We start from the raw sequence: 22590 nt of genomic DNA, 5'->3' as shown, positions 1-22590 counted from the left end.
ATACAGAGAGTAGGAACGCTCAGTCACAGTCAGATGCTACTTGTTCCAGATATTTCTTTCCCCTTTGATAGGCTTTTTTTCGGCACAACTCAAAGACCAAAACTTCCTTGTTGAAATTATCATGCGGTGATTGACTGTTTTCTCATCCACCCTTCTTGAGAATACTTTTTGTGCATGAGACATTTCAACTGACCAACACAGTGAAGTCACAGCATGAATGATGGAAACTACCACACCACTATTTTAGTATCTGATAAGCCGGAAGGAAGGAAGGAACAGCAGATGAACACTGAGACTGTATTAGTGTATGTGTGACTGGATGCATGTGTGTGGGTGTATGTGAGAAAGAGCAAGAGAGATTCAAATGCTTGATTGTCCTTTCTATTCTTGTATTTTGCTACTTTATTCAGGACTATGTAAGAACTAGCTGCCTCAGCAAGCTAATTAATGCACGAGTTCTCCTGTAAGAGTAAAGAATACAGAAAGAAAGGTCTCACTTGAGCATGCCCTCAAAGCTATGATCAGCTCTAGCAGTGAGGCTGCGATCAGCTCTTATCCTGAAGGCGAAGGAACTAGAAGAACATCTTTCTGCAGCAGCTGGTAATATCCTAGCTCTGATGGTTAGTTGACTCCTGTGGTCAGATCACTGAATTTAGAGGGATCTGGCAGCTTAAGTTTCTAGACGTAATCGTTATTTGCGAATCATCTCAGTACGCACACTGAAAATAGGCTATCAGGGCTGGAGCCTGTCAGAGGAACTTCTGAAGGTATCGTATGGATCCCAAGTCTGCACACAGAGAAGGACAGCTGATTAACAAGTAATTGTATTTTGTGGAAGATAACAAGAGGAGAAGTGGTCTTAGCCACTTAGTGACTTCTGCCAGGAACATCTCTTATTTTTCAGGGATCCAAGCTGTAAGTGGGAAGGAAGTGGAAAACGTGGTCAGTGTTTGCTGTCCTCTTCCTACTAAAGACAACTTCTTACTTAAGCTGAGCCAACACTCCTAATCATGAGTCATGCACCAGCGCTAGGAGGTTGCCAGTTAAACCTTTCTGATCTTAATCAACAGCCTGGCAATTCTGAGAGCGAACAGTTATTTCTGCTCCTGGAAGAGGGCTTTGAGAAGTGTCTGCCAACAGCTACATCACAAACTGTGGGTTTATTTGAGATTGCTGTACCATAACATCCATTCAGGTATCTTTCTTATCCAGTACCAAACATGACAGACACCACTAGTGACTACATGCTGTATAGTTCAGTGGAATAGCCGTGGGAAAGGCGTTACCTTAATGAGAGCCTCACAAATGCCCTCAACAACAGTTGTGCAAACCATTGTGTAAACCATATGTACTGGCCCAGGGCTCAAAAACAGCATGTAAACCCCACACTGACCTTTGTTCTGCGTGCTCAGGAGGGTTTGCCCACGTACCTGGACATTTATCTGTAAACAGTCAGCTCCCTCTGTGGCAGGCGTTAGGAAGTAGTTATGGAAGAGGGCAATGTCTACACCTGAAAGCAGGTGGTAGGGGCTCTTTCAGGTTCCACCAAAGCCCTCAGAACATAAGGCCTTCTTGCAGATATTCAGAAATCCTCTTTCTGGCTTTGTTTATGGAGTCAGGACAGGGAAGGATGAGGGACTGTTCCTTTCATTTCCTAGTTCCTGGCCTTTTACCAGTGAGTTCCTTTATCAGTGCTGTGCCAAAAACGCAGCCCTGGAATGGAGTGTGAATTCTCTGTGGTGCTCCCAATCAGCGCAGGAAGGTGACAACTGGGTGTTGGTGACACTCGCTGTCACGTACAGTCTTCTATTGCTTTTATTCTATTACCAGTAATTGAAAGGTCAGCCAAATTTTTCTTAGACAATTAAGTGACATTTACACGTAGGAGATTGCAAGGAGCCAGAGATGCTTTTCCAAATGCTGCTGCAAGCACAGTCTATGTCACCACTGCCAAAGCGTTAACACCAGTGAGCGTATTTTTAAGTCAGGCTGGACGTGGCACATTCAGAAAAGCCAGCACTGCTACGCTGGCCAAGGACTCTTTAGATGTGTGCATTTTATCTTGGCAGGTGTTTCTTCACACAGTCCTTCAGACAAAGCAGAATCCCCTTGAAGGCCAACAGACCGGTCTTAATACAAGATTATGTATGGAAATGGAAAATTATAAGTGACAGGAGGACGGCCAAGGTTGGAAATCTGGCCAAGGGGCAGAGTAGGTTGCGTTCGTGGTGGCTGGGACCCAGCGTGTCCAGGCTCATGCACTGAGTGCTTGCCTCATTCAGCCCCTTGCTACGATTACCTTCAGGACGTGGGAGAAGTGCGTCTCGTCCCTGGTTCAAGGGGCTGGGCTTACAGAATGGTTGTGCAATCTTGGAAGAGCTGTCTCCTCTGTGAGTGGCAGCACAGCGCCAGCACGTTCCCCCTCGCCTGCAGGGAAGCAGTTTGGGGGCCTCCCAGGCCAACGATCTCCATCCCAGTTCGTAGCCCAACACACAGCGGCTGCAGTCCAGCACATCACCGACCACCGTGTTGTTTCATGCACTGGTAAAGAAAACCCTGCAGTGCCCTGCTGTTTGCTTCGATATTTGTGTCATGGGTCAGGCTGCAGGAGCTGTTATGGCTGGTTCCTTACATAAAAGGGATTTTAATCCAGTGCTCTTCAGGCAGCATAGGGCTGCTTGAGGGTGGCTTTGAGTGTTTACAGCTACTACAGGCTCTGCAAGGAGCACAAGTAGAGAAAAATGGATGTGGTTAGAACATCCCCTCATCCTGCTGTCCCCTGAGGACAGAAGGATTTATAGGGCTTCTTGGCGCCGGCACAATTAGAGTGGCCTTCTGGAAGTGCTTCTCTGGAGGAAGAGCTTCCTACAATTGTAAAGTGTACCCCTCTGCATTTCAGTGACTCTGACTTCAAAGCAAGGTGTTCAGAAATGCTCCTATAAATATCTGACAAAGAGGGAGGATACAGATTTCTCCTGTTGAACCAACTCTGAAGCAGCAACTGCATTATTCATGTGCGGCTCATGGTTTGGTGTTTAGGCTCGACGGAATGAATAACCAGAAAGTGAAAGGGGAATTAACAAACTAATTTATGTTCTTATTTATGTGCTGCTTTAGCTGTTCCCTACTGCTGGCTGTAACTTGAGGGTTTTGATGGCTTTGTGAAGTGCATCTTTTTTATACTTGGACTGAAAAAACTTGAACTTGAGATGAACCCAAATCTCATACCAGAGTACCTCACTCTGAAGGGAAATGCAAGTCTGGATCTGAACTCACCTTTTATTAGAGCGCTCTCGTAAACAGGAATGTGTGTGTTGTGGTGACTACTCAGCCCTAGCAATTTGCACCAAGCAATGGCGTGGGATTGTATCGCTGCAGAAGCACAGAAGCCATACCCAACACCTGGAAGACAGTTCCCGGCGCGCCGTTTGCTGGACAGTGGCTGGCTGAAGAAGCCTCCCTGGAGGCTACCCGTGGCTCTCAGCACGGTCCCGCAGTGCAGCCGTTAATGACAGCAGATGTGTTGGCGTGAAGCAGATTTTTTCACAGCACCCTTTCTGATTGCTGCTGTTGTTGCCCAGGCTTAGGAAAGGGATGACTTCAGCAGAAAACGGAGATAATGGAATGCTTCATGCTAAGAGGGAATGTAGGGTAAGAGCTGCCATGGATGGGAAGTGGTGTCAGCAGCCTGAGATAACACGAGTGGTTGGTGGGACAGGAAGCAGCTCGGGATCACAGTTGAGCTCTGCTAATGGGAACGCATGCTTTAACTTCTGACAGCACTACTTGGCTTTTCCTGCTCTTTCTGCATGATTTGCCATGTAGACCCACACATGTCCTTAATAGATGCATGTGTCACGAGGTGTTCATGCTTGATATCAGACTGTTGTGTGTTACAAGAGAAAGGATGATGTCAGGAGTGTTGTAGAAACACATTCAGATACTCTACCTCATAACCAAGTAGCTTGGAGTTCCATGACATGGAGCCTTTTTCCTTGTAACACCAAGGAAGGGTTTGGAGTTTGTAGGATCTGCCCAGAGTTCAGTCCATCTAGTCAAGCCTACCCAATAGCACAAGCTGCTAAGTTTTCCTTGAGTGCTTTAGATCAAACTTAAAGGCCAAGCCACCATTTCGCTTATCAAGTACTTTCAGTGCCTAGCACAGGAAGGGAATGGAGGAAAGTACGGCGTTGGCACTGGTAAGGTCTGGGGAGGTGGGGTTTCCCTGTGTGGTCCCACCAAGAAATCAGCCCTGGATGGCAGAAGGCAGAAAACCAAGCACACTCTGAAACACCCCACCTTCTTTCCCTAAAACCTAGTGACCAAAACAACCTTGAACCTGTAAGCATATCCTTGGTGTCACAAGAGAGGACAAGTAGCTCCTGCCTCCCCTTCAAAAAAATGCCCCCACTGATGGAAACTGACTGACAAACCTGGGGGAAAAAATCCTCTTACATTTACCGGTAACCAGCTGATGCTGCAGGGCACGAAATCTAATTATTGTCTTAGGGCAGAGCCTCACCTTTTATGAGCGTGTCCCATTATGGAAGGGAATCTCAATCTCTCAATTCATTTCCCAGGCCCTGGGGAGACCGGGATGATTGGAGTCACATCGCGCTCCCCCTTCATGTGCATGCAAGCAAAGACTGTCACAAACACTGGATCAGAGCACGTAGCCTAGAAAGACACTGAATTTCATCTTAAAGGTACCGGGAGATGGCAACACCATTATTCTTTCTAGCCACCTCTGATTTTTATTCAGCTAGCTGCAAGGAAATTATGTCTCGATTCAAAGTACAAATGATAATGCTATATTCTAAATAGCAAATTGTTGTTTTGCTGCTTTGTATGAGATCAGATCAAATCACTCACACTGCTGAATGTGGACTTTTCTAGAGATCTAATTTTTCTAGCTATTTTTCTTGCTATTTTTTTCTAGCTACTCTCACAAATGTTTCCTTTGAAAAGTTGAGAAAGTTGAATCTTTTATGTTGCTTATTGTGAGGCCCATTTCCCTAAACCTGGAATTCTGTGTTTAAACTTTACCAGGTGTCTTTTTTAAAACCATTAGTGAGCTGACCACATTTTTAAAATATTTAAACATTTATTGGAGAAATTTCTTGTTAACTAGTTCAAGCTGTGATTAAAACAGAAATGAAAAAGCTTGGCTGACAAAAACTGGTTAGGCTTGCATTTCCTTTTTAAAAAAGCACATGAATTCTTAAATGTTAGGACTTATTATCATTTCAGTTACTGCATGTGTATGCATTATCTGTGTGTTATAGACACACGTATATATATGCAGCTATGCATATATGCATAAATATAAAAGAAGAGCACACATAAAACTCACTTGCTACAGTAACTATTGTTGTGGAAGCCAATAATGGTCGGCTAGCAGTGAAAAGCATGGGAGATAAGAACACACTTACTATTAATACTGTTCATTTTTAGAAATGCTCACAATGGGGCTCCTATTTTGACATTTTCTTCTGAAATATGAAGTATTAGGCATTGTCAGAGCCAGGATACCGGTCTAGATGGACTTTTAACTGCCTGCTGTAGTGATTCTTATCTTCCTCTGTAGGGTGAATTAGAATTCTTTGGATCAATGGATGTACACAGTCTTTTCTTGTATCAGAATAACATTACACATCCTCTTGTCATTATAACACACTGGAAGATTATTTTCAATGATAATGACAAGACCACGTCAATCACGGGTCTTTCGTAGTGGGAATTTGCCTCTTATTGCATCTTTCACATGGCAAAAATTTCCCTTTTTTGTTCTTGAATTACCATTCAGAAGTTGGTAGCCAAATGTTTGGAATTTAAAAATGAGAAAAAGAAAATGTCTCATTTCTGCTGCCAGCAACGCTCTAAGTTATACAGGCATTAACTTCTCCTGTGCATCCATGATTATAAAAGTGGCATAGGCGAAGCCTACATTTTGTTCTGCTTAAATATCTGTACAGATCAAAGCTTTTCCCTGATAGACACTATTGTTGAAAAACATTAGTATGCGCTACCTGTATTTTTCCGTGTTCAAAGGAAGCAATCACAGAGCACTTCATTTATTTTACTAAGAGCTCAGTAAATGCTGTGCTGTTGCCATTCTGCAAGGAAGGTATTTTCATGTAGAGGTATTATCATTAACAGATTCTTTTCAAATTCTAGGAAAAGTGTCCTGTTTTTATTTGGCATTCAGAAGACTGAACACTTTAAAAAAATGATTGTTTTAAGGCCTTTCATTTCTTTCATGCTGTATTTTATTTTTTTTTTTACTTAATTAAGCAAACTGGAAATTTCTTTTCCTTGTGGACATTTCTTTTCCTTGTGGACATTTCTTTTCCTTGTGGACATGTTCTTCTAGGCCCACTGTTAGACCCTGGACTCAGTATATAACCAATAAAGATGCTGACTAATGGTATCCTCAGGATCTGAAAAAAAAAGTGGAAGTGGATTACAGATGATGCCAACTGTACAAAAAGAAAAAAAAAAAAAAATGCACCAAGAAGTTCTCTGTTATAAAGAGCAAAGACTTAGCTCAAATATTGATAGAGACCCCAGTGTAGGTGGCTGAAGTTAGACAATCTGTATCATCTTAGTGTCTCTGGAGGGCAGGGAGCACTTTCAAATGTCTTGGATACTGCCATGCATTCAGAGGTCAATCTCACTATGAAATTTTAGGAATTTAACCCACATTTTCCAATATTAGGGACAGGAGCACAAGTCTTCCTGATACTCAATACAATTTAAATGCCTAAATTGGGAAGATGATTTAGAACTGGACTCCTATCACCTCTGCTTTGTGCATTTTCTTTATCTTAATTTTGGTCATTCTGGGCATTTTTTGCTTGGGACTATTTATCCTTCTAACAAATAACCAATTTAAAAATGACAATTGATTACTCTCTTCTAAGTCTCCAGTTTTCATACTTTGCTAATCTATAAAACTTCCCAAGAAAAAATGGTGTCTTAATTGCAGCATTTTGCACCTTGACATTAACTGTGTATTTCACTCATGGCCAATTTAAAAATCAAAATAGAAACTTTGTAATAGTCTCCCTTTACAGTTTGGGTTATGAGAAGCTGAGAATTCCCTTAGGCTTGATTGATAAAACATGGCATTTATCCTATTCCTAGGATGATGTTCAGCAAACTTTATGACAGAGGGAAACAGCTGGTAAAGTGGGTTCATGGAAAGGTGAAGGTAATATAGACATAAAAAACAAGAGGATAATGATTTTAAAAGGGATAATAGTTGTAATAACACCATTAACCTTTTGCTTCAAATTATTGAATGTGTGGTCTCTTCAGCAGGCTAATCAAAGGTTTGCATTAACTGCAATGCAAGAGGAAGTGGCAATATACAACCTGAGGTGATTTTTTTCCCTCTTACAATTATTCACTATCAAACTCTTACTGAAAAAAAAAAAAAAAAAGAAAGAAAGAAAAACCAACCCTTTGGCTGTTGAAGACCCCTTTCAGTTTTGAAATGAAGATGACTTACTTTCAGAGGAAACAAACTCCAGCTTCCTTCCTGCCTTGTAAGAGCTGTATTTTACAAAGGGAAAAAAAATAAATAAATAGATGTTATTTGTTATAGATACATAAAAAATTCAAGTCAGAGATGTAAACAGGCAGCATAATGCTGTAGGGCAGACTGTCAGTAAAAGCTGTCTGCGAGCTGGCTTTGCCTGTGTGGGACCGCACGGAGGAGGGTCAGCAGCAGGGACGCAGCTCAACGGAGCCGTGTGTGGTGGCGTGGGGGGCATCCCCTCATGAACCAGGTGCGTTACTGCAGATGTCGGTGATGGCTCACCTGGGCCATGGGGAGCTCCATGCTAGGTCACTCTAGGTGTCTGAGCAGCTAATTGTGCCTGATCAGTGAAAAGCTGCCTTTTTCGCTTTCATTTTACATGCATGAAGGGCTGGCTAGCAGAGGCAGACTGTGCTCTGACAGTTTATTCAAATGCTAAAAGGCAAATGCATTGATGGTGGAAAATTGCCACAGATGATGGAAAAGCTCCTGGTGACTTCATGGGATTATTCAGGAATATGTCCAGTTAGGCAAATCTGCTTTGTCTTATCATTTCTTTGGTGATGAGCTTTATTGTTCACGTAAGGCATCTGAGGTGTGCATCAGAGCACCTTTGGTGGGAAACCTGTGTTCTGTGTGCGGTCACAGAGAGAGAATCACCCAAGTTAGACACCTGCAGCAAGGCCGTCTGACTAGCTTGCAACGGAATGTGTCAATCTAGTATGAAAGGAATAAGTGTAAAAGGAAGTTTGCACCGCTCCTCACTGACAAAACCCCATACTATTAACAGCCCCCTTCTGTGGAATCAGGGGACGGTGAAAGACTTCAGGAGCAGTGTGCCTTGAATTTGAATTAGCCAGATTGAATTTAAAATCAACAAGCTGAAAGGGCCTGAGATAAGAAGTCAGAACATTCAGAGGAAATGAGAACTGTTCCGGGAACTAAAGGTGAAAGAAACAGTAAGTCACATTAAAATTATTCAGCAAGAATAGAGACACCTTTTCTTTTCCTCAACACCTTTTCTTAGAAGTCATCTATAATCAGTAACCTTTCCCAGACGCTTTGCCAGGCTGTTTTTAGTAGCTCAATCCTTTGTTTCAAAACCACCCATTGATTCAGTGCCCTAAGCGAGAAGTAATTAAGGTGGACAGAAATCTTGCCTGCTATATGGATGTATGAGGTGTAGAAGAGCGAAGGACAAAGGGGAGTGAACAAATTTTTCCAAAAAATAGCTCCTGCAACACGCGAGTCCGCTGTAGTATGTTGTTAAATACACGTGCATGGAGATAGCAGCTGTATTCGTCTTCCTGTCTATCGATCTGTTTGCTGCCATATACACACATGCTGAGATACATACGTGTGTGTTCCTGGGAGATAATGAACTGTTTAGGCAGTACTTTGTCAGAATATCATTTAAAGAGTTACATCCTTTTAATGCACAGTAGTTTAAGCAAACTCCAAGGTTCTTACTCGGCAATAAACCCATTAAATCATCTTAAATACCATGTCATAATGACAATTTGATGCCACCAGATGTGGCACTAGGGATTTTTTTTTAAATGCTTTCCTGCAGATACAGCTTCCTGAATTTTAAATTCTCTAGCCTGTTTGCACAGCTGTTAGATCACAGAGCTCTGCCATCTTTTTGCCTTGCATCAGTTATTCACTAAATCATGTGTGGTGTGACTACAAGCTCACTACATCTCTAGTGTTTAGGCTCATAGCCACTTCCGTCTCATAAAGGCTGAATAGCTGGGCCATATGGGAGAGGCTGCGTGAGCATTAAAACCCAGGAGCAGGATCCATTCCAGCTGCAGAGCTCCCTCATGGGGACATTTCCGAGATGCAGTCAGAGCACTGCCCCTCATACACCCTTTTTCTCTGGCTACTTAGCATCCTGGGTTCGTGAAAAATACAAACGCCTGGCCCTTTCCTCATCTTTTCTCACGTTGTCAGCCAAGAAGGCAACCGGAGTGGTAGTACAGCACCACTTTGACACCAGAGAGCTTTGGGAGAGGGAGCACATCAACAGGATACTAGTAGAGTCCAAAAAAATCACACACAAAGAAATATTATTTCACACAAGTGCCTATTTAAATAGTGGAGAAGGATACAGGAGGCTGTGGAAACTTGGAGGCCAACAACAAAAATATGCTAAATGAGGAGAAAAAGCATGGGGGATAGATTCTTTCCAGAAACAATGCCTAGCCCACAAAGTCCCATGCTTCTGGCTCACAGAAACAGGCAGGGTGTAAGAGAGGTGCGTTGGCAAGGTCTTGGTGTGAGGTCATGAGTTTTGTGCAGTTACGAGTGGTAGCAAGTGGGATCACATTTCAGGCAGAAGCGTTGATGGTGGATTTGGTGCTGTCCTTTAGCAGGTCAAAATCTCTGTCTGTGACCAGGGGATATTGCTGAGCACTCTTCCTGAGAGTGAGAAAAATCAGCACAAAGCACGGAAAGCCCGGCTACCCGTGTGAGCCAAGCAGCCCCTGAACTCTGCCTGAACGTGAGTCCGTCCTGAGCTCCGACAACCCTGAGCTCCTGTCATTGCCAAAGGATTATTCAATCCTGATTTAACGTGCATTAGAAATACTTTCAAAAAGGCTGATCTAAAGCCTGGTGGAAAGATTCCCATTGACTTGCATAGGGTTTTGGTTTGATTCGCTGTTTGGCTTTGGGGCTGAGACGCGAATGTTTGAGCAGCTCTGTACTGAAGAGGGCATGCAATGCTGCCTAGATTACCCTCCAGTGAAGTGTAATATTTGATAACATCAGTAAATACAAAACAGAAACAAAATGACAACAGCGTTTGAGCAGCTTGTGATAGCAAATGAGGTGGAAAAGTTAAATGGATATAGAAAAGGATCCCCAGAGGTTGGATCACAGCATGCTGCTGGTGGGAGCCCGGTTGTTTCTATCCTGCTATCAACATGTGGAGCTCTAAATCTTTTTGAATCGTGGATGAACAGAGATTTGCTCATAGCTACCTTTTCTCTTATTCGTATTGTATAGCCTGTCCTACCAGCAAACAAATAAAACCTTTGTGCCAGCTATAGCAGCAGTTTACATGGAAAACAATGAAGCAATTTCAGGCAAGTATTAAATGTAATTTTGGCTTTTTTTTGCTGTCACTTAGCAGCTCGGAAGAGGCTCTGCACTGATGCGCAGAGACTGGCGTGCATTACGCAAACTCCTATCACAATCTCATTGACTGTTTGTGGACCCCCATATCTCTCTGTTTCCATCTGTTGTTTTATGTTTTAAGACTAAGTTGTTTGGAGGATGTCCAAATTCCTTTCCCTTCTCCAACTTCGGTGAAGTACCTGCCTGCCTTAGGCTCCTGCTGTAGACAGTAGAGAGAGAAGCTTCTCCAGAGCGACTCGCTGATGGCCGGGGCGCTCCTTTCTCTCCCTCTCCTCCCCTCCCTCCTTCCGCCCTCTTCCTCTGACCCTCTTCCAGGGGTTTTGTAGGGTGCCTGAGTACATTGCTGCAGCTGAGGGCCAACGTTTGATGGGGTGAATTTGGGCTGTGCTGCTTTCTTAAGCTGGTGATAACACAGAATTAAGATAAGACAGACTGTAAGGAGTACAAATGTGGGATCCGCCAGTTTCCTGCAGCCCACGAGTGGGCAACAGCAGAGGCTGCCATGTCTCAGTCTAGAAACTAGCTCGTGGCTGACACAGTATTTCAAGAGATAACAAGGGTATTTCGAGCTTATCCAAGAAAATAGAAATGACACAGAATATAAATAAGCAAAACATATAAACCATAAACCCAATCCTATTAAAATTAACTATGTTTTAATTTCTGAAAAGCATGACATGTTGGTGTTAGATGTACTGAGCAGGAAAAGATTACATGCACCATTAAAAGAAAATGTTTTCAAGGGCCCTTTTAAAAAAATTGTATCTATGTTTGCAATTGCTATGTGCAAAATAGAAAAATCAGAGAAGGGGAAAAAAACCACAACGGCAAGCAGTGGAAATAGCCCATTTTGTGAATTATAGGAAAAAATATACCATCTGTGATTTAGTGCAGTTCCCAAGATCCCATCTGTGATCGAAGCACAGTCCTCGTTGAAGGCTGAATCCCTGAGCCGTTCCATATGATAAAACATTTATCTTGGAAGATGCTTGGGCTAATGGGTTTGTTTTTCTGGAATATGGCTCCTCTAGATGAGACATAAAACCTTAGAGACCTAAATCTGCCTCCAGTGGCCAACTACAGCTCACATAAGCAGAAGCAGGAGTGAAAGGAGGTCAACGATCTAAGCACCTTTTCTATCAGAATTTCCGTACTATTTTTTGTCAGGCTGGGTTGTTGGGTCTAAGAGGTCTAGATGCTGATTTCATATTCTCTAGCACAAGATGCTGTAGTCACGTCATTTAAAAGCACAGCATCTTCTTAAAAAATAACACCACTTCTGGCTGCCTCCGTTTTACTGACTATTGCCATGTTTTAAGTCCAGGAGGTAGGCAGGCTAAGGCCTGGGGCTGAACTAGGAAGATAAGCCCTTTCTCCTTTGACTTCCCAGTGCAGCTCTTTGTGCCTCGGAGGAGTGTGTGCAGTCAGCTGTGCTCCCATTTCTCCATGCGGGCAGGTGGAGATGCTGCTCTCCTTGCATGATGAGGCCTTGCTGTGCAAATGCAGCTGCAAAGCAGAAGCTACACCTATTTCCTTTTGTTATGGCTGTTAGTTTTTCAGCAGAGTGAGGAGAAGGACTTCCCTTATGCTGGCAGCAGGCTTCAAATGCAGCTGCGTGGCTAGAGTCTTCTGATGCCTCTGTAAGCAGCGTCACTGCAACCTGTGTCTTACAGCAAAGGTGGCGTAGCTCTATCAGGCAGTTATATAAATACAACATCTTTCATTGCAGTGCTCTATTAATTACAGACACGTACACAGTGGCATGATTTCAGTTACCACTGAAATTTATATCTGAATAATAAATGCATTCACCTATTTAATTTATGTTTATATTTTCTGCTCTATATAATTATATGCTGATTATACAATTATAGAAAATACTTACCTATTCTGCACAATTATGCTGTTAATGAAATAATGCCCGCAATAGAGCTGTGTGTGTGTGTGTTTGCATGTTTATGAAAACACAGCCGCAGTTGGTTGGTTGAGTTGTCCGGAGCGAGCTTGGCTCCAGCTGCAGTGAGGTCGCTGCCTGAACAGACGTGGTGCAGTGGAGGAGCGTGTCTGTTATCACTCTCATCACCTGAATCTCATATTACAAAATGTTTTCAGCTTTATTGTAACACACCTGCAATAAGGATGTTCATCCAACCCTATTACATGCCTGACTGACCCTGCTCCTGTCCCCCCTCTGCTTGGATGCACTGCACGAGGTGCACGGACCTCCCAAACGGGACACCCCAGAGCCACCGACCCCCTTACATTGTGCAGCGTGGGTCGAGCCACCGAGCCCACGTCTGCAGTTGCCTCTGTTGGTTTCAGGACAGACGTTTCATTGTGTGAGTGCAGCCTCAGAGCGGTTTAGGCACCCTTCCAAGCTAGCACAGCCCGCTGCTGCGTGAGCCTGTGAGGGATGGGGCAGATTCATGTCACGGCATGCGATGTTGTGGCACTCGGCTGCAAACTCGCCGAGTACAATTGCAGTTGGCTCTCGTACAGCGCTCTGGTCTGGGTGCTCTCATGCTTGCTGGGGCTTCCTAGTCACTGGTTTTAGTACAGATGAATAAACAAACAAGCAGCAGCCACTGATAGCATCAGCATCTGTGTTTGTACCGATGGCAAGCAAAACGATTCACGCAAGCTAACACAACAAAGCCGCGTCAGAGCTGGGGGCAGGCCGCCTGCCTCCCACCTGCCTTTCCCGGGGATCAGCTGGCTGCCTCCCCAGCACCTCGAGGGAGAAAAGAGTTCTGTTCAGCTCAACAAATGCACCGTGGCTTTGCCTCTTCCATATCGTACAGGCCTTGCAGCCAAAGGGTTAAAAAGAAGCGAGTGTGTTTGGCATGCTCTGTGGAGTGCCCGAAGTCTGAACATGAATGACCAAATTGCTTTTTACTTTTTAAATTAAGCCCTCTGTCTGTATGCATGCAGCTAACACTGCTGTTCCATTAAAGAAAAGAATTTGTTCCCACTCCTTTTTTTAATAGGTAAGACCCTGCAGTTCCGTCTCACAACTTTACTGACACAAGATCTTATTAAAAGCAATCCTCCCCCTCTCCTCCTTGAAATCCAAGCTTCTGATAGCTTCATCCACATTGTGTTTATTTTATATACACAGCTCTGCAGCTGCTGCTTCCTTCTTCTCTGATAAATGACAGCGTAACTGTTGCATCCACTAAAAAAAAGTAAATAAAATTAAATGGGGAAGAACAATACATCTCTGGCAGAGAATAATAACTCTTTTAAGGCACGTATCTAAATTGTACAGCCTGATCTTAATTGTAAGGATAATTCTTTATTATTTCAAGCAACTTGGAACAGGACAGAAAATGCACGCTCTTGGCAGTACATCCAGAAAGAATTCTTTGGAAACAATGGGGAGAATTCTCCTGAACTGAAAAGAGATTGAAGCTTCTTTATTAGGTTAATAGGGCTATACTCTGTGATGAGGGAAGAATGGAAGAATATGCTGCAATCTGTTGTCTGCTTGGTTTGGAAGCTTTTTCAGCACAGACAATACTGGATGAGGCCGGGAGTGTTGGGTGCCAGCGTTAGTAGCGAGGCGTCCCGTGCCCAGCCACCTTGGGCGTCTGTGGCTCCCTCCTCAGGAGGACCATGAGCAGGAGCTTTTCCTCATCCTCCGTGGTCCATGAGCCAGGCTGAGCCCGTGCTGGACTGGTGCCACTGATGTGTGGCCCCCTCTGGCCCTAGGCACGGCCTTTCTGGTGTCACAGCCGCTGTTTCACTGTCTGTGCCGTCACTGATGAAGCCACCACCAACAGTGGAGGCCAGCAGCAGCATGGTGGTAGCTGCCAGTGCTGTTTAGCGGTGGCTGTGGGACTGGGATACAATTTCAGGTCTCTAGTCAGTCCTTAGACAAACATCCTCCTAAATGTGCCCATGGTTTGTTGGAGGAGCTGGGAAACAATATTAACCAGAGGCAGAACAAAACAAGGGTGAGTAACATGAAATCAAACCACAGGAAAATATTTTCTGGAATCAATTCCTGCAGCAGAAGCTGGAATTGTTTTTGAGAATCGTTCAGCTCTTCCTGGAATAAGGGGAAGCTGTACAGATGTGCAGTCTGCCATTCGGCAGCATGACCGGTTCACAGACTGCAGCAAGTCGCTGGAGGGGAGCTAGGGACAGGAGACAGTCGGGTAGCTGGGGAAAAAAGAGGTCCAGTGATCTGATGGAGGGAAGACTAAGAAATACTTCCAAACAATGAAGCACTGACCTTGGTGAGGAGACAGGAAAGGATGAAAGGATAAAGAAATAATCCAGGTGATGGCTTAAAAATGTAGATATCTTTTATTTAAAAGAAAGAAGAGAGAGAGATCGCTACAAAAGGTGGGAGGTGCGTATCTGTTTTGAAAGCAGCTAAGAAAGACCTTGGGAAAGATCAAGCCAGGCCAAGCGCTGCAGCTCCGTGTGAGTAACAGCAGCTGACAGTCAGTCGAGGTGGAAGCCTTATCAAAAGGATGAAGGGATAATGGCTATACAAAGAACCAAAACAGGTGAAACAGCACCAGTGGGAGATCTCCCCTGGATCTCAGCTGGGAGATGTCTGGAGGAAGGGGTGAAGGAGGGCATGGGCTTAGCACACGGTGTGACTGTTCCCATGCCACAGCAGGACGCAGCCGCTCTGCCTGGCCAGAGGTAGGACTGTGCTCACCAGCATTTCCCTGTCCGCAGTGCCCTGCCCTGTGTGGCAGCGCAGCCTACACAGCTCCCTGCAAGGTGCCATGGGGCAGAGCTCAGCAGAGGGCCCCAAATGGTAGGAGGATGGACTCTGGCTGTGCTTGCAGCTCTCCATGCAAAACCTGAGTGCTGAAGGCAATCTTAAGCCTCCTGTGCGTCACGTTTGCTGTGCGTTCAGCGGCAGTTTACCCTTGCACCTAAATAGATAGCAGCAAGTTGTTTACCATGGCCTCAGCCTGCTTTCTTGCCCTGCTTGCAGGGCACTTGCTGGGCTCAGTGCTGCCCAGAGGCCTGACTGGGCAGGGGGTGGGGTAAACCTCAGCTTCCTGGAGAGGAGGAGGATGCTCAGGACCACGTTCACGTACCTGCTGTGCAAGGCAGGCTGAGGCTGGCTGTGGGTTCCTATTCCAGAGTAGCCTCGGGGGTAAATAAAAGAGGCCACGTTCCCATGAGCGCTGGCCCTCGAACCAGCTACAGCAGGGAAAAGGGCAGCTCCTTGTCCTCAGCCAACCTGGGGAGAAGCGTCTGAGATACCTGGGTGTTTCCCTGCCACTGTTTCAATATGGCAAAAGGAAAATGCTTGTCCCCTGTGCTGCCTGGACCTGCCCCTTTACTTGCCTTTTTATCACAGTGCCTTAGAAAGCAAGTGGTCCCACTGCAGAGCGCTCCTCCTTGTTGTCCTGGAATTGAACATAGCAGAGCCTGCAGCCCAGCCCTGGGATTTAGAGTGGGCTGAACTAAAATGAGAGCTTGCATTCCCACAAAACCTTTTTGAAGAACTTGTCCTCTGCCCAGCTTGTCTGAAGCAGTGGCTGCGTTTTCCCAAGGCATGAGGATGCTCGTGCACATACACGCAGGGTGTGTTTGTTCTCTGGGTGAATGCTGTGAGCTCTGAGCCTGGAGAATTTTGCTCTGTGGGGCTGGACCATTTTTTCTCCCCTCTGTTGCAGCGTGGCTGTGAGTAACAGCACCACGCTCTGCTCCCTTGTGCCACTGCCTGGCAAATTCCAGGCATGAACTGAGGGCAACACCTGGCCTTTTGCAATTATCCATGAAGCACCAGACACAACTTGACAGGGGAGGCAGGAAGAATCTAAATCTGAAGGGGCACCCTCCTGTCCTGATGCTGCACTTTGGTAAGTGGCAGCAAGATCACTGCTGGGTCCGGGTTTGTCTTTTCACTGGGAGGAAGATTTTACAGCTTTTGGAGTGTCTGGCCTAGCAATTGGCGTGCTGATGCTCCGTGCATATGCTGCAACTTGAGGCAGAGCACGAAGTCGTTTGACTGATATTAATGTAAGCTAGAGTTCATCATGAACTAATCACGCCACCAGAGATTTATCCTTTGGTGAAGGTGAGAATTTGTCTGGGAACTGACCGGGTTTTTCTCTGCGGACTAAACGCTGAATTAGGACCAATGAGGTGGTGAGGACACGGTGAGCAAAAAGTCTTGCCCTGTGAATGAGGGCAATAAATGAGGTTTCCATGGAGTTGCCTAAGCTGCTAACCTTCCTGGCTGCAAAGTGCCACCTAGTGTTCGCAGCCAGCCCTGCTGGCCTCCGGTCCCGAGAAATGTGAGTGGCAGGCACACGGCTTAAAAAGCCTGCAAAGGAGGCAGACAAACCTTAATTTTTAAAAAACAGGTAGCACTGGTCTTTAACCCAGGATTGTCCTCAGTGTCTTTAATAGGAAATGTTTCAGCTGGGTTAAAAAATAAATCTAGCTCTCGGAAAGGAAAGTACAGACAATGTTGAAGGAGCGTGTTATCTTGAAGCCGACTGTGGAATTTCATGCACAAAATATGTGCCCGATGATGTGTCAAATTTGCACGTGTAGCAAGCATTATGGCGTTATGAATGTTGTTTGCATTGCAGCGGTGCCTGTGTGTGCTGATGAGGGAAGAAGATCGGGCTCTGCACACACACACGGGTGCAGGAAAGGCCCTTTCTTGCAAGTTTACAAACCAGCTGCAACGAGTAGGTGAATCCAGGAGCAGGTGAGCTTGTTAATAACCATCAGCCTCTGTGTGTAGGTGCATGGAAGTTCATTTTGTACGCACATCAGCCATGCAATAACAAATGTACTTCATAAACCTTAAATCAGACCTAGCAAAGATGCAGGTTAGCATTTAAAGTCTAAGAACTGGGGAGGGATGATCCACGAGAACGGTTAGAAACTGGAGGCAGAGGGGAGGTAAAAAAGGGCACAAAAATAACTCTGCATTCAGGATCGTATCTGGGACATCTTTCACACAGGGCTGGGGCTGTCCTGATTGGCCTGGAAATCCTCCTGCCAGATCTGATCACCCCTGAAACCACCCCGAGCACAACCCTCAAACACAAAGGTTGTTATTATTATTTGTTGTTATCTGCAAAACGCTGACAGCACTTAGAAGTGCCAGAGGATTCATGCCTTGGGTTTTGCTCTCGCAATGGCCAGGAGCACAGTCTAATTAGCCCAAACAATGTCCATGATAGAGAACAGCCCTACTGACAGGGAGCAAATTAGGTCTCTGACCTAGCAAAGCATTTAACCATGTGCCATGTTTTTTAGTACGTGTATCTCTGGATTAAGACCTGGATGATGTAACCTTTTGCTGCCTCTAATTTCTTTGATTGCAGTATGAAGCACAGCCCAACTTGCTGGCTCAGAAATCCTTGCATACAGCATTAATCTGATTTCTAAACTGACTCCTTGCATCTGGACAGAGCACCAGGGTTTCCATCCAAACCAGAGGACCTTTGCCATTTACCCTCCCAGAATTTCTGTAGGAAACCCAGGCCCCATATCCAGCCATCCACAGCAGCTGGCTCTGAACTGGTGCTGGCAAGCAACATCTGTGCAGAAACCCAGCGTAGCTTCAGCACATCTGTGCCATGACGGCTGGCCTGACACCTCAGCAGTAATGCCGGCCTTTTCTTGACAGCTGCTCACCTACGGGACACTCGTTCCCTCTGTCCAGTTACACACAAACACATACAAACAACTTTAAAGCTGCCTCAGCAAGAATGACAAACGCTCCTCCTTTCTTTTTGCTCCTTAGTGATCTGCTGAATCACTTGTGTTCCTTGTCTCACCTCAGTAATAAATGACAACGTAAATACAGCAGCAATGAAGAACCCGGATGGTTGTACAAGCTACAGGGCATGGGGAGAAATGCCCAGATTGATCTTCTTGGAGCCTGGGAAGCAGGAGTTGACTCTGAGCAGGGAGTCACCTTGCTGTCTGACCTGTGTGAATTTCTGAGATGACTCAGTGGTGATGTGGACATCGTGAAGAGCTGCATGCCCCTCAAGGGAGTTCTGAGTTTAAGGATCCTGGATCTTCTCCTGTGATTGTAGAGGCTTATCCTCTGCGGAACAGACCAGGAGCACGTCTGCTTTCTTCCCAAGCCACATGATAACCTTTGGTGGTTTCAGGGTGGGTAGAATAAGAGGCTTAAGGAGGAGACTTCAGCTGGAAGTTGGTGGGTGTTACACTTGATCTACTTGCAGCCTTTGGTTTAGAAAGCCTCTGGGAGTGTGTGCCACGAAATACTGTCCTGTACCAGCTCTGTCCCCATACTCGTCATTGGACATCCGAAATCACTGGGCTGGATGGTGTGACCAAACGTCATTGCTCTTATCTCCTACGTCCTACAGGAACTGCAGCCTCTGCAGACCTGCTGTGTGGTTTCCACTGCTTTGACAGGGCATGGTGCCATGGGGGACAAGCCCCCTTCTCTGTCCTTGCCCTGCTGTGATCTGAAAAGTCCTGAAGTTGTACCTGCAGAGAGCACTGCGTGAAGCTGGCAGATGAGATACCTGCCTGCAGAGCCACTGCACCCCTCTCCGTGTGTGCATCCACGTTGCCTCTCCTACTGAGCTGGGCAGGATATGGTTATAACGCCTGCTGAGTCACAGATTGCTTGGAGCAGATTAGGGTCACCTTAAACTGTGATGCAGAGTTAGAACAATGAGGAACCTTATCTGCTCGTGCTATAAATGGCTGTTCCTTCTTTGTTCAGGCCAGAAGTGTCTGGTGATCCCATTCCTGAGCAAACATCTGAACGCAGATTTTCACACAATTCTCAATTAGCAGCGCAAGAGACAAACAGATAAAAGAACACTCCAGAGTTATGGAGAGGCAACCTCAGAGGTTTGCACGTCAGCGTGGCAGCTCCCCTTGCAAGTGGAACCATCAGTTCTTTATTGAAGTCCAAGCGCGATGCAGCATATGCCCAAACAGCACAGAGCGTGCCGAGAAACTTGAACTGGGATTTGTTTATTGTCATGTACCCAGTGCAGCAACATTTGTGCAGATTAGTTTGGAAGATGGGGGGAAAGCCCACCCCTCTCTTAATTAGTCACAGCACAGTGTGTTTCGTGAGTGCCACCTCTTGGCCAGCAGACTATAGGTTTCCTACAAAGACGAGCATCTTGTGTGATGTGAACGTGTTAAACCTGCTCTGCTCCATGCTGGTGCTCCATGGAAGGAGGGAAGCAAATATTGGAAATTGGCATAGAAGAATAGGCTGAAATATTTGTATTTCTTCCTTCCTTTTTTAACAGGCTTTTGCTGTTAAAACCACGGGCATGGTTGTGATGTAGGATCCTACCAGCTGGTGTGTGCTCAGGCTTTGAATATGATCACACACATACAAAAAAATCAAGCATTTTCAAGTATAAAAATACCACAGTATTTTTCCCAACACAGAAATAAACTATTAAAGGAAAAGGTTTCCCAATATATGCTCAGTTTAGCTCCTCTAGACCACAGTCCCAACATATCTTTATGGATTTAGAGACCGTATGGTCAGAAACCAGGGAATTTTTTCAGTAATTCTTCTGTCAACTTCAGAACTTTGGGTTGCACAAATTATTATCATTATTATTTTCAGACTGTGGTCTACAGATCTCAGGGCTCATGACTTACTTGTGCAGAGTCAGGAAAAGGTAACGAGTACAAACAAGGCAATCTTAAGATTTGCTATCCAAGAGCTGGAACCTCCACAGGAGTATTCAGGAACCTGCAGATTAAGAAAAGTTATACATAACTGCACTAGAGGATGCTCTCCAGATAGGTGCTTACCCTCAAGGTGAGGTTTTCAAGTGACAGATCATCCACTATGTCCTGAGGTAATTGGTGAAAACAGTTAATTGTGTTCCCCTGAACTAAAACATCCGTATCTGATTTGTAGCTTCCATTTCTAGCCAGAGGTTTTTGCTCCATTTCAACAGTAAACTCTGCTAACCAGAAATACCTCATTTTTATTTTTATTTTTTTGAAAGCATGGCTGCTATCTTAATTGCCAATTACTGATTAAGAAAAGGAACTCAATAATACATCATATAAATACCTTCTAATATGAATTACATGTGGCCCAGCTTTACTGTTTAAGTCCTGCCTCAGTCACTGATTGGAATGGTTTATCCAAGCGCTTATCTTTAAGCCCCAAAATAATCCCAGTGAACTCAGCTGTAGAAGGCACCCCTCAGTATTAAAAACCAAATCTCCGGCCATTGCATTTTACAATTTTAAGACCCAGCCACCCGAGTGTTTGCCAACTGCAATCTTTCTTTTCATTTTGGCTTCTCTTGGCCATATTATGTGACTCTAGTTTTACTCATTAAAGTCTCAGATTGTTCTTGTTTTGTTAACAACCATTAGGGCAGGGGTTCTTACTTTTAATTGGCACCATCTGGAAATGAGAAGGAAATGGCTCAGGACGCACGCGAAGACAAGGAAAGGCCTTGCGCTTATTCACATGTGCAGAACTTGTCCCATTTGGAACAGCCACATCTGACGTGGGAACCTGCTCGCCCTTTATTTCTGCTGGGGGCTGGAGCGGGCGACTGTTTTTGTCCAGGAAATCGACAATCCACACTTTGCCAGCAGAACTAGAAAATAATCATTTAAAAACAGAAAGTTGCACAATTCAGGCTGCTCGCGAACTAGGCCTTTTTATGCAAATTGAGTATCTTTGTTCCCAGTTTTTTCCAATCTTGCACCACTTGTTCAGCATTTCCTCATTTTCTGGCACTGGTTTCCATAGCTGCATGCAATCACACTCTCACACAGATGCCATTCTGTGTTCAAAGCACTGAATGCTACAGGGCATATTAGTGTTTTTATGCTTCAGATCTATCTTTATGTAACTTCAGAGCTCATTAATATATACCATTTTGTGTGATTAAAAAAACAACAACCTGGCACATGAGAAGCTTTGAACAGGAGAATGGATTGCAAGGAAAATGGCTTTCTGCTCATTATGCAGATTTCAGGCTAGACATGAGATGGGCCCAGAGTCGGTGGACTAGGTACCAAGTACTGTGAGGCAGTAATTCCCCGACTGCAGCCGTGCAGAGTGTCAAAAGAAACAGAAAGTCAAATGCTATTTGAAATGTGAAGATTTTCGCATTAGGATTTCACGACAGTGGACGCAAATGAGTGAAAAATCCCGTGGCATTCCTCGTAATGCTTTTTACAATCTCAGCAAAAGGCACACTCTTCTGCTGTGTGAAAAGCTAGAGACTGGACGGAGATGTGCAGGTACAGGAACGATGGCCTCACTCAATATCTAATGAGCACAGACCAGAAGGGTGTAAAAGCGGGCTGTTGGTGAAGCTGCAGCCTGAGATACTGACTCTAAAACTGCTCTGCCAAAAATTATTCATATTATGGGGGCCATAGCACAGTTCTCTAGCTGTGGATTTGGGTTTGAAGGAACGATGCTGGCTTTTTTCTGACCATCAGCTCTGACTTTCCAAGCTGCTTTCTGTCTAATGACAGCAGCCTGTCACCTGCTAGCCGAAGCGCAGGCTGCTTTAGCAGTAAAAGCCAGAAGCGATTGCCCATTTCAGGTTCCCTCTCCTTCCAGGACCCCGATGACCTCTCCAAAGGAAGATCAGGCAGCACAAGCCCACGTTCTCCTAATTCACCTAATGCCGTAGATGCATGTGATTCAGATGGCATCACTCAGCAAAGCAGCAAGACATTCGTCCCATCCCACTTACGAGTCCATATTTCTAAGGAGCAGCTTTCCAGAAAGAATAGAGTGTGCATTAGGATGGCTGGGAATCTGCTGTTGTTGCAGCTTGGGCAGTGGTAATGATGTAAAATCTGGTGTATAATCCACCCAATGTTCACTAAAACCCTCCAGAAATGGGCATGCAAATACATTTTTCCTGCCTTAATCCCTGACTTTGTGTTAAGAGGTATGT

General features: G+C 45.0%; 1 long non-coding RNA gene across 1 annotated transcript in view; it reads right to left on the bottom strand.

Moving 5' to 3' along the window:
• Positions 1-6422: 6422 nt before the first annotated feature.
• The window catches only part of LOC309882179, a 32770-nt gene continuing 16602 nt past the window's right edge, over positions 6423-22590 (bottom strand). Inside the window, exons 2-3 of the long non-coding RNA XR_014318249.1 lie at positions 7514-7557; positions 6423-6440 (exon numbers count right to left, since the gene is read on the bottom strand). This is a non-coding gene — a long non-coding RNA (uncharacterized lncRNA). The remainder of the gene's footprint in view (positions 6441-7513; positions 7558-22590) is intronic.

This window comes from Aythya marila (genome assembly GCF_965140915.1).
Source record: "Aythya marila genome assembly, chromosome: 11".
Taxonomy (NCBI): Eukaryota; Metazoa; Chordata; class Aves; order Anseriformes; family Anatidae; genus Aythya; species Aythya marila.
Note: the sequence above shows the minus strand (reverse complement) of the source record. Positions and strands in the feature narration are given on the sequence as shown.